This window comes from Lagenorhynchus albirostris, chromosome 18 (assembly GCF_949774975.1).
Source record: "Lagenorhynchus albirostris chromosome 18, mLagAlb1.1, whole genome shotgun sequence".
Lineage (NCBI taxonomy): Eukaryota > Metazoa > Chordata > Mammalia > Artiodactyla > Delphinidae > Lagenorhynchus > Lagenorhynchus albirostris.
In genome coordinates, this window is record NC_083112.1 from 39,810,156 (window position 1) to 39,828,095 (window position 17,940).

The 17,940-nt window shown below is 33.0% G+C and overlaps 1 long non-coding RNA gene across 1 annotated transcript in view; it reads left to right on the forward strand.

Annotated features, from left to right (window-relative positions):
• The first annotated feature begins 17,324 nt into the window (after nucleotides 1–17,324).
• Nucleotides 17,325–17,940, forward strand: part of LOC132508950 (uncharacterized) — a 41,418-nt gene continuing 40,802 nt past the window's right edge. The window contains exon 1 of the long non-coding RNA XR_009536845.1: nucleotides 17,325–17,435. This is a non-coding gene — a long non-coding RNA (uncharacterized LOC132508950). The remainder of the gene's footprint in view (nucleotides 17,436–17,940) is intronic.

Consider the following 17,940-nt stretch of genomic DNA (forward strand, 5'->3'; position numbering starts at 1 on the left):
GTTTTGACTGCAAATATCCACTATATCATTATGATTGTAAATTCATTGATATCAAATCAAACTCATGTGAACTTATATTTGCTCACTTAGTTACCAAACTGACATGGGTAAAATTCAGTCCTATTTTTGCTTGGGGGGTATGTACAGTACATGTAAGAGTAACTACTGTGAGTTAGGGAAGGTGATAGGTAAGAGACTTGTTTATGAATGCAACAACAAAACAAAAGAAGAAAATTTAGTAATAATTAATAGAAGCTGTCGTACTGCAGATTTTTTTTTTTTTTTTTGTGTGTGTTACGCGGGCCTCTCACTGCTGTGGCCTCTCCCGTTGCAGAGCACAGGCTCCGGAAGCGCAGGCTCAGCGGCCATGGCTCACGGGCCCAGCCGCTCCGCAGCATGTGGGATCTTCCCAGACCGAGGCACGAACCCGTGTCCCCTGCATCGGCAAGCGGACTCTCAACCACTGTGCCACCAGGGAAGCCCAACTGCAGATATTTTTTGCCCATCACTTTTATGTGGGTATGACTCTCAGACAATATCTCTGAAAGTATTGCATCTTTCCCAAATTCATTTACCTCAGTCTCAGCAGAATAATTAAAATTAAAATACATAAAGTATGAAATAGTATCCTCATATTTATAAATAAATATATTTTAAGTACATGTATTTGTCTTGGGTCATCACATTTCTAACCAAAATTTTAATTTTCATTTGACTTAAGTACACATTTTTACAATCAATTTCAGAAACATCAACTACATATACACAGAAAAGAAAATCTGACCTGATTTCTACATGTGAAAAAAGTTTGGGTATTATTTAAAACAAACAATGTGATCATCAGTGTAATTCAATGTCATTTTTAAAAAAGCAGATGTAATCTTAAGCTTAAGTTATACAAGAATATAATATAGGTCTAAGAAGAAAGTAACTTCACTATATAACTGGATGGTATGGTTCTCCATGCAAAGAGTTCATTACAATGTTAATTTGAGATGATTAGGAGACAAAAACACTTCTCTTTGTGATATGCATACTCTAAATCAGATATTGATAAATGTAGACAGGTCTAAAGATTATGACCAGAATGTAAGAGTTCCCCTAAATTTACAAACACTTATGAAATGAATGAATTAATGAAGATTTGCATTTGAAACATGACCACTGAGAGGTTTATTATTATTTCAAATGATACTAGAAAAAAAATGAGTTCTGCCCAACATAAATTTTTTCTAAGATATAAAACAACATTAGATGGGAATAATCTTAGTGATAGACTGTGTTTAAATGTGAGTGGATTGGCCATCTCATCTGTTAATTTTTTTCTTTTAACCAACAGGTAGAGGGTCGTTTGCTTGAGGTAGAACATCCAAGGATCTGCAAGACATAGTTCCTGTTCCCAAGTTTACATCAATCTGTTTCTGTTGAAGTAATTTCAATGCACTTTTTTGGTAAGAAGTATTTTATTGTTTTTTTGTTTTTGTTTTTAATACCCCTTCCCAACACACACACACACACACACACACACACACACACACACACACACACACACACATAAACACAAAGCAATGAGTTCATAATTGTTAACTTTTTTGATACCTAGCATATATTTTACCTGGATAGAATAAATTTAGATTGAATTTCAGTTGTAGAATTTAATTTGTAAGCATTTTTATTTTCCTTATTTTTTACCTTGTTCTCTTAAGAGTATGCCAAATTACATATATATATATATATATTGCCCATGGTCTAACTCTAAAGGCATGGCCTAGACAATACTAAATTCCTTTATCACTTTACAAATTCTGTTGCATGTTTGTTTTTCTTTCTGTGGTTTATCTGGGGAGCTACAGATAGCATTTATGATCTTTACTTGCTCATATGAGAATTGCTGCTGTTAAAATACCCTGAAAATAGCATTTCAAATTAAGCTAAAAATGATTTGCCCCATGCTGTTGTCATCTTGTGTGAGACTTAAACAAGAAACAACTGTGAAATAAAAGCTACTAGTAACACGCAGAAAACTGAAGTGAAACATAAAGAAACTCAACCGTGACTGGATAGTACATTTTCTTTCCCCATGCTTCTACTAAATAAAAAGAAGATGATAATGTGTGACATAAAATTTCTGGAGATCACAAAACAGACAGATTTTAATTCTAAATATAGTAAGGATGTATAAAATGGCTCATTTATCTAGTATTTTTGTCTTTGTATAATTAAACAGTGATGCACTAAGCATATTAAATGGTGATCCACTAAATGTGATATTCTTGAAATTAAAAGAAACACTCCTGAAAAATTGAATTTTCTACAATAAATGTGTAAGTATTAGAAGAATGGTTTCATATTTTGCTTGTTTCTATCAAAATTAATATATATTTATTGCTGGACTAAGGATGCTAACTTTTAGAACGATATTTTTGCAAATCTTTGATGGCTCTGGGGGTCATTTTTTTGACAGGTTTTGCTCTATTTTCCAGGTTTTAAAACACCAGACCCTAAGGTCATGTTAATGCAACATGTGCTGGAGTAGAAAGGAACTCAATATATGTCAGATCAACTACACTTTAGTTCAGAGTTTGCTTAAGGTCCATGAAGCACAATGAAAATCATTATCTTAAGTAAAATCATTAGTTCTATTTCCAACATTATCTTATTTTATAGAATCAAAAAATTGCAATTAAAATGGTACCATCAATGAAGATGTCATTTAGAAGGGTGATTATTAGTCATTAAAAAGTGACAAGATCTATTTACTCTCACGTCTGATCTCCTGTGTGGACATTTTCAGGAAGGCAATAGTATTTGAAACCAGGTTTCAACTCAGAATTCATACATTGATAGCCATGTACTATAAAAGCAATTCAGAGTGGTTTTGTAAAAACTGATATACAGTTAAACTTATATTTAATATTTACTATAAGATTTTCTCTTGAGAAATCCTTAGGAAATTTGACTCAACTTATTCTTTGCCTAATGGAAAATAAGGCATGCATACAACTCTTTTTGTACCATTAGCTTATTAGTGAACCACGAATTTTTAAAAGTAATCCCAATATCTAACATTTCAGTATACAATGGACTAAAAATAAATGGGTATTGTATGATTTTTTTGTTATTTTTAAACATTTCTTAGTATGTGATTTATTCTGAAGTTAATTCAAGTTTTTTAAAACAATTAATGTTATGTGACCTAGGAGCTATAATCTCAAAGCTTGTCAGATGTCATTAAACTATTTTATCAACTGCATTTTATATGCATACATATTATTCTGTTTGAGCCACAGAAAAACTTTATTAAATTAATACCACATGTTTAGAGAAGAGACACACCAAGGAAAACTTGCCTCAGATCTGACTGTTGGTCTATAATCTGACACAGTCAGGATTATAAGGTAGGCTTGTGTGGCTCCAAATGTTTTATTCTTTGCACTATCAGGGACTATTTATTATTTAAAGTTGTCTTTGGAATCTTTTATAACACTTAATCAATTAAATCTAAATCAGTAGGGCGATATTCAAAACATGTAACAGGAGGGGTATTTAGTGTAACTGAAGTGGAAGAAGGTGAAAGTTTTGGCAAAATTGGTTTATTTATAAACACAATATTTTCTCATAATTTTAACTAATATCAAAGTTTCCTTCTTATTTATGTGTTTTTTTTTTATTCTGATACTACAAGGTATAGATATCAGAGCTTTGTTTCCAAATAGTGTTTAAAAATTGGCTGAAATAATTAAATTAATAATTTTAATATATCTACATGCTAATGTCTGTGCTAACCCATATACTTCTTTCTAAGACAAGTAAAAATATCATTGTATTTTCAAGGTTAGGAACATTCAGAGAAGACAAGTTTTCTATCCATATTTTTATGTTGATATCAGTTGATCTACATCTGATATCTAAAGCAGATATGCACTGTAGAGGATAGATTCAGTTACGAAAGGGTTAAGACTTGAGAAATAAATGGAAGGCATTGATTACCAATCATGGTGTTCTTTCCTACTAAGCTTGGACAAGACCTCAAAATCTTTCTCAACAAGTACTCTAGGCAGCCACTACCAATTGATCAGAGTTGGAATGTGATTTGCAAAACTATTTACCATCTCTACCCTCAATTTCATTTTCAACACAGTTGTCAGACTTGTCTTTCTAACATTCCATTCCTGTGGGAAAATTGATTTCTTGTTTTTTAGTTCATAGAATGTGTTTACTATGAGTAAACATTCACAAGTTATTTATTTTGTTGATTGGCACATTAGTTTCACTATTTTATATTTAATATACTAATACACATTTGCCATATGATATGTGCTTGTTATTGTTATCAGTGTTTTACATGCAGTCACTTACTTAACCCTCACAACATCCTTTGACTTCGCCACTACATTCCAATTTTAGAGATGAGAAACTGGGTACCTTAATTCAATTTTCCAAAAGCTCCCAGAGGAAACCAGTAGGAAGTGGTAAAAGCAGATTGAGAAAGATAAAGAAACAAAACAAGGTGTAATTCCTAGCTAGGTGTGCCCTTATCCCAGAGGGAAGCTCTAGAGTATAAATTAGACCTTATATTTTGTCCTGAAGGCAAATTAGCTGAATTTTCACCCTCCTTCATTGTACTCATTGGAGTACAATACCCAAGGCAGTTGTAAGCTTCCAGGCATTCCTAGTCTCTTCATGTATTCAAAATGGCTTTAGTTGTAAATGAGAGTCCTCTGAATAGAGCCCCTGGGGAAGCAATTTGAAGGAAATAACACATAGTTGAGGATGGAATGAACATAAACAGTTAAAGGGATTTATATGCAAGGGGTTCTGGAAGAGATACTACAGTCTTCATTACAGGGAGATTAAATAAATTTCCCAAGTTCTCTCGAGTAGACAGTGGAGCTAGAGTTAGAACTCCTGGCATCTTGTTCTCAATTCTGTGCTCTTAACTATTGTACTGTGATGCTATTCCTCCTTTATATTAATTTAGAAGTTTAATCCTTCACTCTGATCTCTGCCCAATCAACTAAACATCCAGCTAAGAGATGCTACACTCTAAAAGCTGACTGAATCTTTCTTTGAGGTTTATATTTTGCAAGAAGGTACATTGCATATTAGAAAGAGTAGAGGATTTGGGATCAGGTAGTTATGAGTTATAATCCTTGATTCACTCTGTATTAGTCAGGGTTCTCCAGAGAAACAGAATTAACAGGATGGGTATTTATATATAGCAAAGTTTATTTTAAGGAATTAACTCACATGATTATGGAGTCTAACAAGTCTCAAATCTTCAGGGTAGGCTGGCAAACTGGAAATTCGGGTAAGAGTCAATGTTCCAGTCCAAGTCTGAGGGCTAGAATTCCCACTGGCTTAAAGGAGATCAGTCTTTGTTCTATTCAGGTCTTCAGCTGCTTGGATGAGGTCCACCCAAATTATGGAGGGCAATCTGATTTATTCACAGTACAGAAATTCAAATGTTACTATTACCCGAAATCATTCTTGCAGAAACATTTAGAATAATATTTGTAATAATATTTAGAATCATGTATCTGGGCATCATGGCCCAGTCAAATTGACACATAAATTTAACCATCACATGCACTTTTCTAAACTACCTTGAAAACCTCATTAATCTCTAAAACTGAATTTCCTCTTCTTTGTTTTCTTTATCTTATTTTTTTATCTTTTACTTTTTTATCTTGTTTTTATTTGTAATCACAATATTGTTAGTTCAAGCCAATAATTAAATAATAAAGGAGAAAGAAAAAAGCACCTAACAAAGTAGCCTATAATATATACTTCATGAATGGGGGTTATGGAAACCAGGTCTAATTACTTCATTTTTATCTCTCAGAGTTTCTGAGATTCAAAGCTTGAAAAGGCAAATGTTAGTGATTAGCTTATTTGAATAATTATAATGGGTCAGAGTGTGCAGTTGTTCCTTTTATTTGCTTACTTTGTAGAAGGAGGAGGAAAAAAGGCATTGATTTAAGAATCTTAGAAATACGGTGTCTTGAATAAAATATTTTAATTTTCAGAAAAATAAGAATGTTCCCATGCATAAAATGACTCAATTATAATAATCTAAATTTCAGGAGTATATTAACTGTCTTAGAACCCTTAAGAAATGCTTAATGCAATATTGCTTTCAATGTACTAGATTATTTGTATTGTGTTTTTCTTTTTTTGGTGACTAACTGTGAGAAAAGAAACTGCATATATTATATAATTCCATGCCTGATACTTCACACAGTATGGACAATACAGAAATGTTTGATAATAAGTAAATATTAATAAATGAAAGACTGCCAAATAATTTACTCTTTTAAAGAGTCATGACTCTTTTAAAGAGTCATTCCTCTCTTTGGTAGGAACTAATTGAAAATCATGCACTTTTTTATTGTTTTTATTTCTCTTTATTTTATTGAAAGGTTATATTTTCCATAAGTAATTATGACTATTAAACTCTGGTATCTACAAAGTAAAATTACAGCATTTGTTGGGATTCTAATTTCATGTTCTACTAATAAATCTCGTTGCCACTCAAAGTTGCAAGTACCTTATGGTTCTTGAACACCTGCTGATAGTTGAAATTACTTAATTTTCAAGGAGGGCACTTTAAATTTCAATGCAAAAGGTTTCCTCATGAACAAAGATGGATTTATGAGTACATTTGTCAGCCTTGCCTTCTTTGACCTAAAACCAGGATTCAAGAGAGCTCCACATACTTAAAACAAGAAAGTTTCCAAATCACACACCCTAGAGGGGTTGAAGCATTAACACTCATGGGACTAAGTCCTTTCATCTCCACATTAAAATGGGTCAAGAGGAAATCCTGCTTGTTTACAGGTAACACAGCAACTTTTCAGGATGCCATCTCCATTTGCAAGTCTTAGAAGCATACAATTTCCTATATACCACTATTAGTCATATTTTGTCCAATTATCAAAAAAAAAAAAAAACCCAGACTCACAGGGATCCACAATCTCCCTCAAACTAATTCCCATGTAGATTGGAATGTCTCCTTTTATATCTGCATTTTTCCATCTCTTTTCAATTATGCAAACACAGTAGGTCATAAATACTCCCCCATGTCTGTAGAATCTTCTCTGAACAGTTCCATCACCTTTGTCACACAGAAACCTTGCTTTCCCCTGAGATCTCTGATTATTTCCCTTCAATTTTCTCAAGAGGTGCCTGTTTTCTTTACCTTTGGCCACACAAAGAGTATAAGTAGCCTACTGACTCCTCCTTTGCTACTTCTAGAACATTCTTCTTCCTTCCATCCTCCAACTTCCCAGCATTGAATTTCAAGTATATTACTGAAAACTACAAGCAACAAAAACCTGAATGTCATCCTCTTTTCTCTGTCTATCACATCCCTGTAGTACCATGATTGCTCACTCTTAACAACCTGCAGAACATATTAATCCTACCACCATTCATTGGCTAACATCATCTTCCATTCCTACCCAGCTTAAATCTCACAGTCAATCATTGTATTCACTCCCTTGTGTACATCATCATTCCCTTTAGCCCTTTTTGCCTTTTTAAATTCTACCCTCAAGGGCACAACTCTGGGTAACTATTCTCAAACCTCAAAACCACCCACTTTCTATCTTCTCTCTCTGATCTATATACTCTGTGTGATATTGTGATTTATAGTAAGGATGTGATCTTATTATAGTATGTGACCTCTAACCAAGGTTCCTGGTTTACAGCTTCCAAAACCTTGGGATTTTCTGAGAAGTAAAAGCAATGGGAGCATCTTTTGTTATAAAATTCAATCTCTTGTTGTCAGTTTCTGAAATTGCTTCAAAGTCAAAGAGGTGAAATGGATATTTTGTTATTCAACATCAGCTGCTTTCCACCACAACTGGGTTTAGGTTAATAAGGTGAGCTTTGGAAAGCACCTAAGTATGGGAGCTGGCTGTTAGGAGAACCAACCACATGATTAGAGGATAGGAACTTTGAGTCCCACCCCCATGACCTCTGAGGAGGGGAGAGGAGCTGGAGTTTGAATCAATTGCCAATGGCCAATGATTTAATCAAAATATGCTTATATAAAGAAGCCTCCATAAAAATCCAACAGGACTGGGTTTGAAGAGCCTGTGGGTTGGTGAATGTATGTTGAGATGAGAGAATAAAACTTTCAGAGAGAGCATGGAAACACTGCACCCTTTCCTCATCCCTTGCCCTGTGCATCTCTTCCATCAGGTCCTTAGTTATACTCTTCTATATGAAGCTGGAAATCCAGTAAGTAAAATGTTTCTCTGAGTTCTGTGAAGTTTTCTAGCAAATCAATTGAACCCAAGAAGAGGAACATGGGAACTTCTGATCTATAACCATCTGTCAGAAGCAAAGGCGAGAACTTGGATTTGTGACTGGCATCTGAAGTGTAGAAGAGGACAGCAGTTTTGTGGGACTGAGCCCTTAACTGTGGGACTTGACACTATCTTGGGATAGATAATATCAGAACAGAGCTGAATTACTGAGCACTCAACTGGTGATGGAGAATTGCTTGATGGTTTGATGAAACCCTTCCTTCACCAGCACAGATTGGAATTGGTGACAAGAAACTTTATCTTATTTAGAAGTAGTTTTTTTAAGCCTGAGGATTTAAAACAGACTTTCATGTAAAATCTTTCATGTAAAGATTACAAGGGGATCAGTAGATCTGTGTATTACAGTACTGGAGAGATGGAGAGGAAACAGAGCTTTAAAGGATGACCTTTTAAGCACACAGTTTTACAGGATGAAGGTGGAGAAATTGTATGTGTGTACTAACTGATACCAAGGTGAACAACTACCTCAACTGTTGGCTATGAGATACTTAAGATATAAAAGACAAAAAATCTCCATGGAAAGGGTTGCAAGGAATCCTTATCATTTTTTTCTAGTTACGATGTATTATATTTAGAGTTATGAATATCTGTCAATATGATTCTGGTTGTAAATTTTTATTTGAATAAAAAGGATACTTTATACATTTTACAAAGATTACCAGTCAGGTTGTTTGATTTTCTATCCACAATTTAAAAACTTAGAGAAAACTTTGTTTTCAGTCTAATATTTTTAACAGAGGATAAAATCTAAGTTGAACTGTGTATTTTTCCATTAATATTAGTTCACTACTCTCTTAATCCACAATTTTCAATAAAATTATCTTCCTAAAAATATGCATTGTTTTACTGTATTGTTTTCTTTCAGATAATCTATTATTTAAAGCATAATTCTTTGTAACTTGAGTTGCCTTTCATATGAAAGAGTTCATTCATCTTACAAGAAATGATTTAGTACTTATTGCATGTAAGACACTGTGTTAGATTCAACCAGCTGCTGGAAAAGTCAAAGGCACTACCCTGGGGTGAAAGATCTTACAATGTCTTACATGCTTCATCTTTAAACCTTCTTTCTTTGAAAGAACTCTAAGTGTTTTATTCCAATTTTCATGATTAGAGTTAGAGCATCATGATTAGAGTTTTGACTGACAGTTTATAAAAGATCCTAGAGACATTATTAATAATAAAATAATTTTGTTTTTATTCAGTTCTTATCAGGTGTTAGACACTAGGCTAAATATTTTTCATTTATTATGACAAAAACATCATGTTCATAACAGGAGTATGAGTTGGGTGCTACTTTTTAATCACATTTTAAATATTAAATTACTAATGTTTACTTAAAATGATGTAATATATACAAAATAAAGTCAGTAAGTGACTCAGGGCTCAAAAACAGTTCAACCAACAGTTTCAGTTGGTTAGAAACTCCATATGTTTATTATTCTAAACAGCTGCTTGCAATTATTCCTACTTTCTTGTGTTCATCTGCTAGATGTCATCTGTTTATTTGTTGTGTTTTAATATGGTCCATTTTAATATATGTATAAGATTATTTTTAAAGTATATACCACTCTCATGTATATTTTTCAAAATTATATATGAATATGATAACATACATTTAATTAATTTATAAAATTAGGAGCCAAGTGATAAAAAGTCAAATAGAAGTTCCAGGTGTGAAGAAATGAGCTTTGTGAGAAATTTCTCTCCTCTCTTGCTCTATCAATTATTTCATTTTGTGTCTCTTGTTTTTTTAGATACTTCATTCCAACTATCCTGACATTCATTTGCCTGCAAAATATATAATTAAAACTCAAGTGTTCATTATTATATTATTACTTAAGTGCTGAGATAATTATGGCTCAACTCAGTTTCATAATTCTATATATCGAATGACTGTTTGCTAATAGTAGTAGTAGTAGTAGCAGTAGTAGTGTATATATGCACAGGGCGGCAGTGATGGGATTAGTTTAGTTACACTTTCCCTTTGTCCCGCATTTCTGTTCTTTCATTTCTAGTTGTCATTGTGCCACTAGCATATCATGCTTAGTTCTTTTGAGGAGGAGTTTTTGCAGGAATATTCCCCTGGGATTTGAAACCTGACTTTTAAAAGAAAAGGGATATTTTGCAAAAAATAAAAATAGGTATAACATCAGATACAGAATACCATATATATTAATATTTATTCAGAGGCATAATTAATTTAGAAAACAATCTCTCAGTAACAATGGTAAAGGACTGAGGTCCCCTTTAAAAATAAAGAATGGTAATGTGCTTTGAAATGTATGAAATTAACTTTATTATATCTATAATTTTTGCCTTCTTTAATTCTACTAAAACATGCTATATTCTTGGGAAAACTTTTTTTCCTCTGAAATTCCATTTCTCCTTTCAATTATGTGGTAAATTTTGAACTAGGTATTTAATACAGTATCTGAATAGCAACTCTGGTTGACAAAAGAATAGATGAAAATCAAAGTCATCCTACATTTGCTGCATAAATAATTAATTTTCAGGACTCAAAGAGGCAAAGAAAGTTGCTGGTAAGGGTTTCATACTAATTATCAGAAGAACTGATGGTTGTAAAAAGCTTTCTAAAAATGTAGGACACCACAACCTAAATCTTATCATGGAGATAGTAGCTGGCATAGCAAATGAATAATTGCAAAGAAAAATATGTCAGGGACTAAGGGGGGGAAAAATGGAAGGGCTATTATATGAAACTTTACAATTGGAAAGAATGTGTGATATTAGCTTAAAGAAAGGTGAGGAATAATAATAGAGCTAGAGTAATGAGATATTTGTAGTATCATGGTTAAACAAAATTAGGAAGTGTGGAAAGAAATGAGAAATGCTAGAGGATGTGAGAAGAACTATGGTGATAATTGAGTAAAAACTAAAGGTTTTAATATTCAGTGTGAATACGGTTATGAGTGATAATAGAACACTGAGAAGACTATATTGAAAATAATATGGACTATAAAAATAAAAATTGTATAAATTTATAAAACAATGTTGACCAATATATTTTAAAATAAAGATTGTATATAAAGGAATTATGAAAGACTTATGAAGATTGTTAACACTCCTCAAACATGTGGATTCCAATTTACCCTTGAAGTTGTCTGGTAAATATTAGGTCCTTATAGATCGTTATCTTTATTTGGTTGATTTTCTAAGTGATCACACTTAAGGTTCGAAAGTTTACTTTTAAAAGAATTCATGAGATTTAAAATGGATTTCTTACTGAAAAAACATGTCATTTATGTTGAAGTCATTCATTACAAGTCATTTGACTTGTCAAGGAAAGTTTGTTTTGCCCTTTAAGAAACATGAACCAAATCTTTTGTTTTCTGAACCTTCATGGACACTTCTAACAGCATGTGAAAAAACAGAAGATAATCATTCTTCTTTAAAACTTAGTTTGCTGGGTTTGATAGGCTTGACATTTTTCTCAACATTCAAAAAAAAATATATGGGCATAGAATAGCATGCTTTTTCTTTTCTAAGAGTTGAAAATTGTATGAGAATTTGGAATTTGGTTGATCCTACTCTAATGAAGCCTACAAATACCTAATGGCAGCTATCAGTAATCATGACCAAGTTAACAGGAAGAAGAAGAAGAAGAAGAAGAAGAAGAAGAAGAAGAAGAAGAAGAAGAAGAAGAAGAAGAAGAAGAAGAAGAAGAAGAAGAAGAAGAAGAAGAAGAAGAAGAAGAAGAAGAAGAAGAAGAAGAAGAGGAGGAGGAGGAGGAGGAGGAGGAGGAGGAAGAGGAAGAAGAGGAAGGGAAAGGGGAAGGGGAAGGAGAAGGAGAAGGAGAAGGAGAAGGAGAAGGAGAAAGAAGAAGAAAGAAGAAGAAAGGAAGAAGAAGAAGAAGAAGAAGAAGAAGAAGAAGAAGAAGAAGAAGAAGAAGAAGAAGAAGAAGAAGAAGAAGAAGAAGAAAGAAGAAGAAGAAGAAGAAGAACTATCTTTCTTGAATCTGTCCTGAAACCTCAGTTGTTCAACTGTGATATATATTGCTTTATCAAAAGACCATCACACTTGTGGCAATATCATGGACAAAAGCATGGAAAAAGTATTATTATGCTATTTGTGAATAACTTGTTTAGAATGTTTTTATTTTCCTTATAATCACCCACATAATTAAGGTAGTATTTATGAAGCCAAGCCATGATAAATAGAAATATAGATTTGGATGGTGAAACTTCATGGTACTCTCCAGCTATGAAGCAGCCATCTAGCAAACTCCATATATGATTATATATATATTTGGATTATCCTTAAAGTGAGAACCCAGAGAATTAAATATCTATTTAGGGGATGTGTAAGTAAAACTAATTAAAACATTTTATTAAAGTGTTTTATCAGTTAAAAACACTGTAAAGTGTTTTACAGTCCTATATAATATAATGCTCAACAGTCGTATTCTTATTTATATTTATTCTCTTACTCCCAAATATGTCAAAACTTCTTGCCTTGCATATCTGTTGAAAACATCTCCCTTCTTCTTTTTATTTAATTAATAATGCCAAAGAGAAAAAGATATTTGCTTAAATTTGAAAGAGTAATTATTTGTTCTTTGAAATAACAGTTACCCCTGCAAAGATCATTGTTTTGGTGCATGATTGTGTTATTGGAAAAGAAGGCACATGCAGGTCAAATTGACTGACTTTTCTTTTATAAGCTCAGTCAAGTTTGATTAAAAACACAAAACATAAGTGAACTTAAGTCCCATGACTGCCTATGTAGAAAGTAAAAATTTATTGAAGTCTGACTAAAACCTTTTTAAGAATTAAGTACATTTAATAATCAGCATGACATTGCATTTACAGTCACTATCAGCCTTATTTCAGAATAAGAATAAAATACTTTTATGCTATATTTTCCCAAATATTTCTTAAGAACATCTGCTAATATCAGGACTGTTTGGTTTGGTTTTTGCTGTTTAGTACATTTATTTCTACAAAATATACTTTAAAGCCAAATGAAAACTTTGAAATTATCTCAGTGGAAAAAAGATATACAACTATAGATGAGGATCAGTACATTTTGGATATCAGTCCCATTAAAATCCTCTGATGCTCTTTTAGAACTGTTAGTGTGGTTTCTGTATACAAAACTTGCTAGCAGTGAATTTATGTTATAGGATGAAAGATTCTCATGTTGAAAGTTAGTATTTTGCAGTTTCGCTCAGGCTTTTATGTTCCCTCTCTTAATAAGCCATCTGTGTACTCTCATAATTATACTACTAGCAGTGACAGCCTTTAAATTTTGATTACTCATGGTTTTGAAATATGCTTAAAATGAAAGTAAAGAATATAAAATGAAACAAAATAGAAAATATAGAGAGTAAAAACAACTAACTGAAACATAAACCTAAAATTTAAGTATGGAATAGCAACAGTGACTAAAAGTAAATGGAAGACTATAACTGGAAGTATTTATCAACTTATTTAGATTGTGCAGTGATAAATGATTTTATACACATCTGGAGTCATCTTTGTTTTCAAGCTGTCTTCAAGCTGTCATGTAGCTCTTTAATAAGAATCTGAGATACATATGGGATACCTTGTGACAAATATCACTGAAATAATACACATGTATTAAGCACCTACTCTGTTGCCCTCACTGTCTAATTTTATGATGTTAAATCTCCGTGTTAGAGTGAGGGCATAACATGGCTGAGGTATAGCTCATGTTTTTTTTTTTTCTCTGGGTCACAGACCCACTCAGTATTCATTTCCCTGGTCACCAAATGTATAAATATAATGGAAATACTTAGGGGTTGGCAGAATTCCCACACTGATTACTTGGCCTATGGAGTAAGGATTCTTGTGATAGAGAAGGCAACACAGAGCTTATGATACTTCTCTCACCCTGGTCAAGATATTGAATCAAAAACAGTACCCCAAGATGAATGAAAGTGATTATTGCCATCTTTGAACACCTGTAAGATTCAGGGTTCATGTTTCCAATCATGACCACATTTAATCCCCCCAGAAAAGCAAGATAGATAGTGGAAGATGAGAGTGGACTTCTGGAAACTCTACCAAGTTGTAACACTAATTGCAGTTGCAATGATAAATATATTATCTTTATTAGAACAGAATAACATGGCCTCAGGTACAGGTAAGAGGCCTTTTATCAAAAAATATGTTCTATAATATTCCATAAGGAAGGAGGACAAGAATGAGTTTTCATTAACAAAAGATAGACTGTAGTATATATTGATAGTCTTGCCCAAGGGCTATGTTATTTCTAATCTTCTGTAAGTTATCATCCAAAGTGATGTGAACCATCTGCATATTCTGCTGGCATCATGTCAATTGGCAATGAGCAAAAGTAAAAAGTAGCCTTGGAATCCTTGTTGAAGAACATGTACTCTATAGGATGCAAAATAAAAATATAAAAGATTCAGAATAATGTCTTATCAGTTAAGTTTTTAGAGGTTAGTGATTTAGGTCACGTAAGGCATTCACTATTGGTAAGATTGTAGAACTAGGAATACTACACATTGTTGGTGGGATTGTGAATTTGTACAAACACCCTGAAGAATGGTTAAAGTTTCTTATAAACATACTTGCTGCTTGACCTTGAAATTCCGCTCCTGCGTATTTACTCTAGAGAAATGGAAACATATATTCATACAAAAACCTGTACACAAATATTTATAGCAGTTCTATTCATAACTGTAACAAATACACTGGAAATGGCCCAAATGTCCTTCAGCTGGTGAATGAATAAACAAACTATAATGTATCCATACAGTGAAACTTTTCTTGAAAATTAAATGGAATGAACTATTGATAAATGTGACAACTTGGATTAATCTCAAAGGCATTATCCTGAATGGAAGAAGTCAATCTCAAAAGGTTACATGCTATATGATTACATTTATATGACATTCTCAAAAAGAAAATTATGGTGCTGGAGAACAGATCAGTGATTGCTAGGTATTATGGATCAGGGGAGAGTTTAGTAAAGGAATTTTGAGCACATGATGGAATTGCTCTGTATCTTGACTTTGATGTTTACCACACAAATATTAAAATTCATAGACATATAAACCAAAAAAAGTAGAATTAATCATCTAAAATATTTTTATTTTAGTAAAAAAGAACCCCAAATTGTACCTCTCCCTCCAACTGGTAAGAATTTAGCACAAACCTGGACATCCTCTTTGGCTTCTGGAGGCAGCATGCTTCACCCAAGAGAAAACTATCTACACAGTGATAATCAAAGTGGTAAAAAGTGAGTTGATAAAAGAGTAAAGTATTTTTTGTTCTGTATGGCTACATAAATACAAATTATTGGAATGTTTCTAGAATTAGCAGTATCTGCTCTCTTGACAGTCTTCAAATTTTCTTACACAGCATGTTATGCATGCTGAGATGTCCCAACTTACTATGTTATGTGATTTGGATGTCACTCTTATTACCATAAAGGCAAAACAAATGCTTGTTTTCCCTAAAGCCTATGATAAATGCATGGCAATATCTCAGAATAAGTGGCTCTTTGACAAATCTTGACTTGCTGACTGATTGTAGTAAACGGATTTCTGTGGTTTTAGATATGAAGTATAATGTCAGTTGTTTGATATGTTCAGATTAGATTTCCACAATATTTTAGTTTTTCCTGTAAAATGTGGTTTCTATATCAATATCATGAATTTGTCCTTCATCTTAATTCTTTTTTTTTTTAATCTTAATTCTTTAGTACTTATGCTCTGTGAGATTTCTGTCTTTTTTTTAACATCAGCCTATTCATATCCTTGGGGGCATGCCCTATTCAAACCTCCTACTTCCAAATTGCATGCTAATATAAACCATATAAATCACCCTCTATTGTTCCCTTGCTGACTCTGCTTATATTTTCACGTCATATTTGTACAACCACTCTTTAATTATCAATTTTGTTGTCACTGGCCCATCTCATAAAGCCTGTTTCTTCTGTATTTAGTGGAAGGACTGACTGACAGCAAGATCAATGAGAAATTGTAAATCAGTTCTCTAGTCTTTGTAAAGTGTCCTTACTTAAGACTGAAAACATATTTTCCAGTGACTCTCACAAACAGAAAGTCCTATTACAAAAAGAAGTCACTGTGACTTTTTAATTAGTTTTGATTTTCTTTTTGAAATTTACAAATAAAATTGCAAGGGGTGGGATCTTCTTTGCTCTGTCCCCCTGTCTCTCTCAGTATCTCCTACCCTCTCCCCCTTGCCTCCTCCTCTCTCCTCCCCTCCTTTCTCTCTCTCTAAAGGATGAAATGAGATATCTATTTTCCTTTTTCAATAAAATAAAAAATACATTATTACAGTTATTAGCACACTATTTCTCTTCCATTTCAAATCAAAACTATTAATTGTTTCCATAATTTGAGAAAAAAATAATTTTAGGATAATTTAAAAATACAGAAAATGGGAAATTAATATTTGTATATGCACTCAATTTATATAGGCCAACATCTAAAATAATTATTTATGGAATTATTTATCTAGTTAGTACCTGTATTAAAATATAATTAAATAAAAAGGTAAATGAAGAACTTCTTAGTATTCTCAAAGCTCCAAGTTTTAAAAGTCCTTCATAGCTATTATGAGATCATATTTTTAGTTACTCAGCTATTCATATTTAGTGCTTAGGTGGAAAGGAAGTAAAAGTTTCTTTTTTCCTCATGGAGAAATCAATATCCCAATATTTTGGGGAAGAAAGTTATATGCTTTAAATATTACAAATAAAGAATACAGGTATTTCTCTCAAGTGCATAGACTGAACATGATATTTTGGCTGGTCATATCTTGATAACCTCCTCTTCACCCTGTTGATGAAGGAGGGATTTCTGCCCTAGGGTTAGGGGATGACCAAACATATGACACCCAGCACCAGCCAGATGAGATGGACAGCTGGTCATAGTCACATGTACTCACAGCCCTGGGTGGAGGACACCATATAACATGCAGGGCCACATGGGAGTTGCATTCTGGAGCAGACTGAACAAGCGGGAGCTGTGGAAACATGCCCTATAATAACAAGAAGTAGGATGACTCCTGGTTCCAGTGGGAAGATGTGGCTGACTTCTTTGAATAATTCAGCAGGCTGGTAGGGAAATGAAGCCTGCTGTTCAGCAATAAACAGGCACCATGCTGCTCCCTACTATAAGGAGGGTTATTTGGGGAGGGGGTCTTTATCTATGAGGTTCAGTGGGAAAGGGAGCTTGCATTTAGGCCACCTGACACCCTCCAGATTTGACATATTGAGGCGCAGACCTTCTACTACAACTTGCAATATGGGTAGTTAGAGAGGTGGAGAGATAAAGAAAGATTTTACTTTTTTACTCTAAATATGTAATTTCTAAAAATTATATCAATTGTCTTCTTGATTGGCAATTTAGGAAATAAGTAAGGATACACTTCTTGACATATAGTTTTTCCAACACTGGATTTTTTAAAAATTAAAAATAAAATTTTATTGAAGTATAGTTGATTTATAATGTTGTGTTAATTTCTACCAACATTGTGTTTGTGTTAAGAATGACTTTGTGTATCTTTTTGAGCTTTATAACATACACATTCTGTTTTTTTGTCTATAATTCAGTTGTATATTT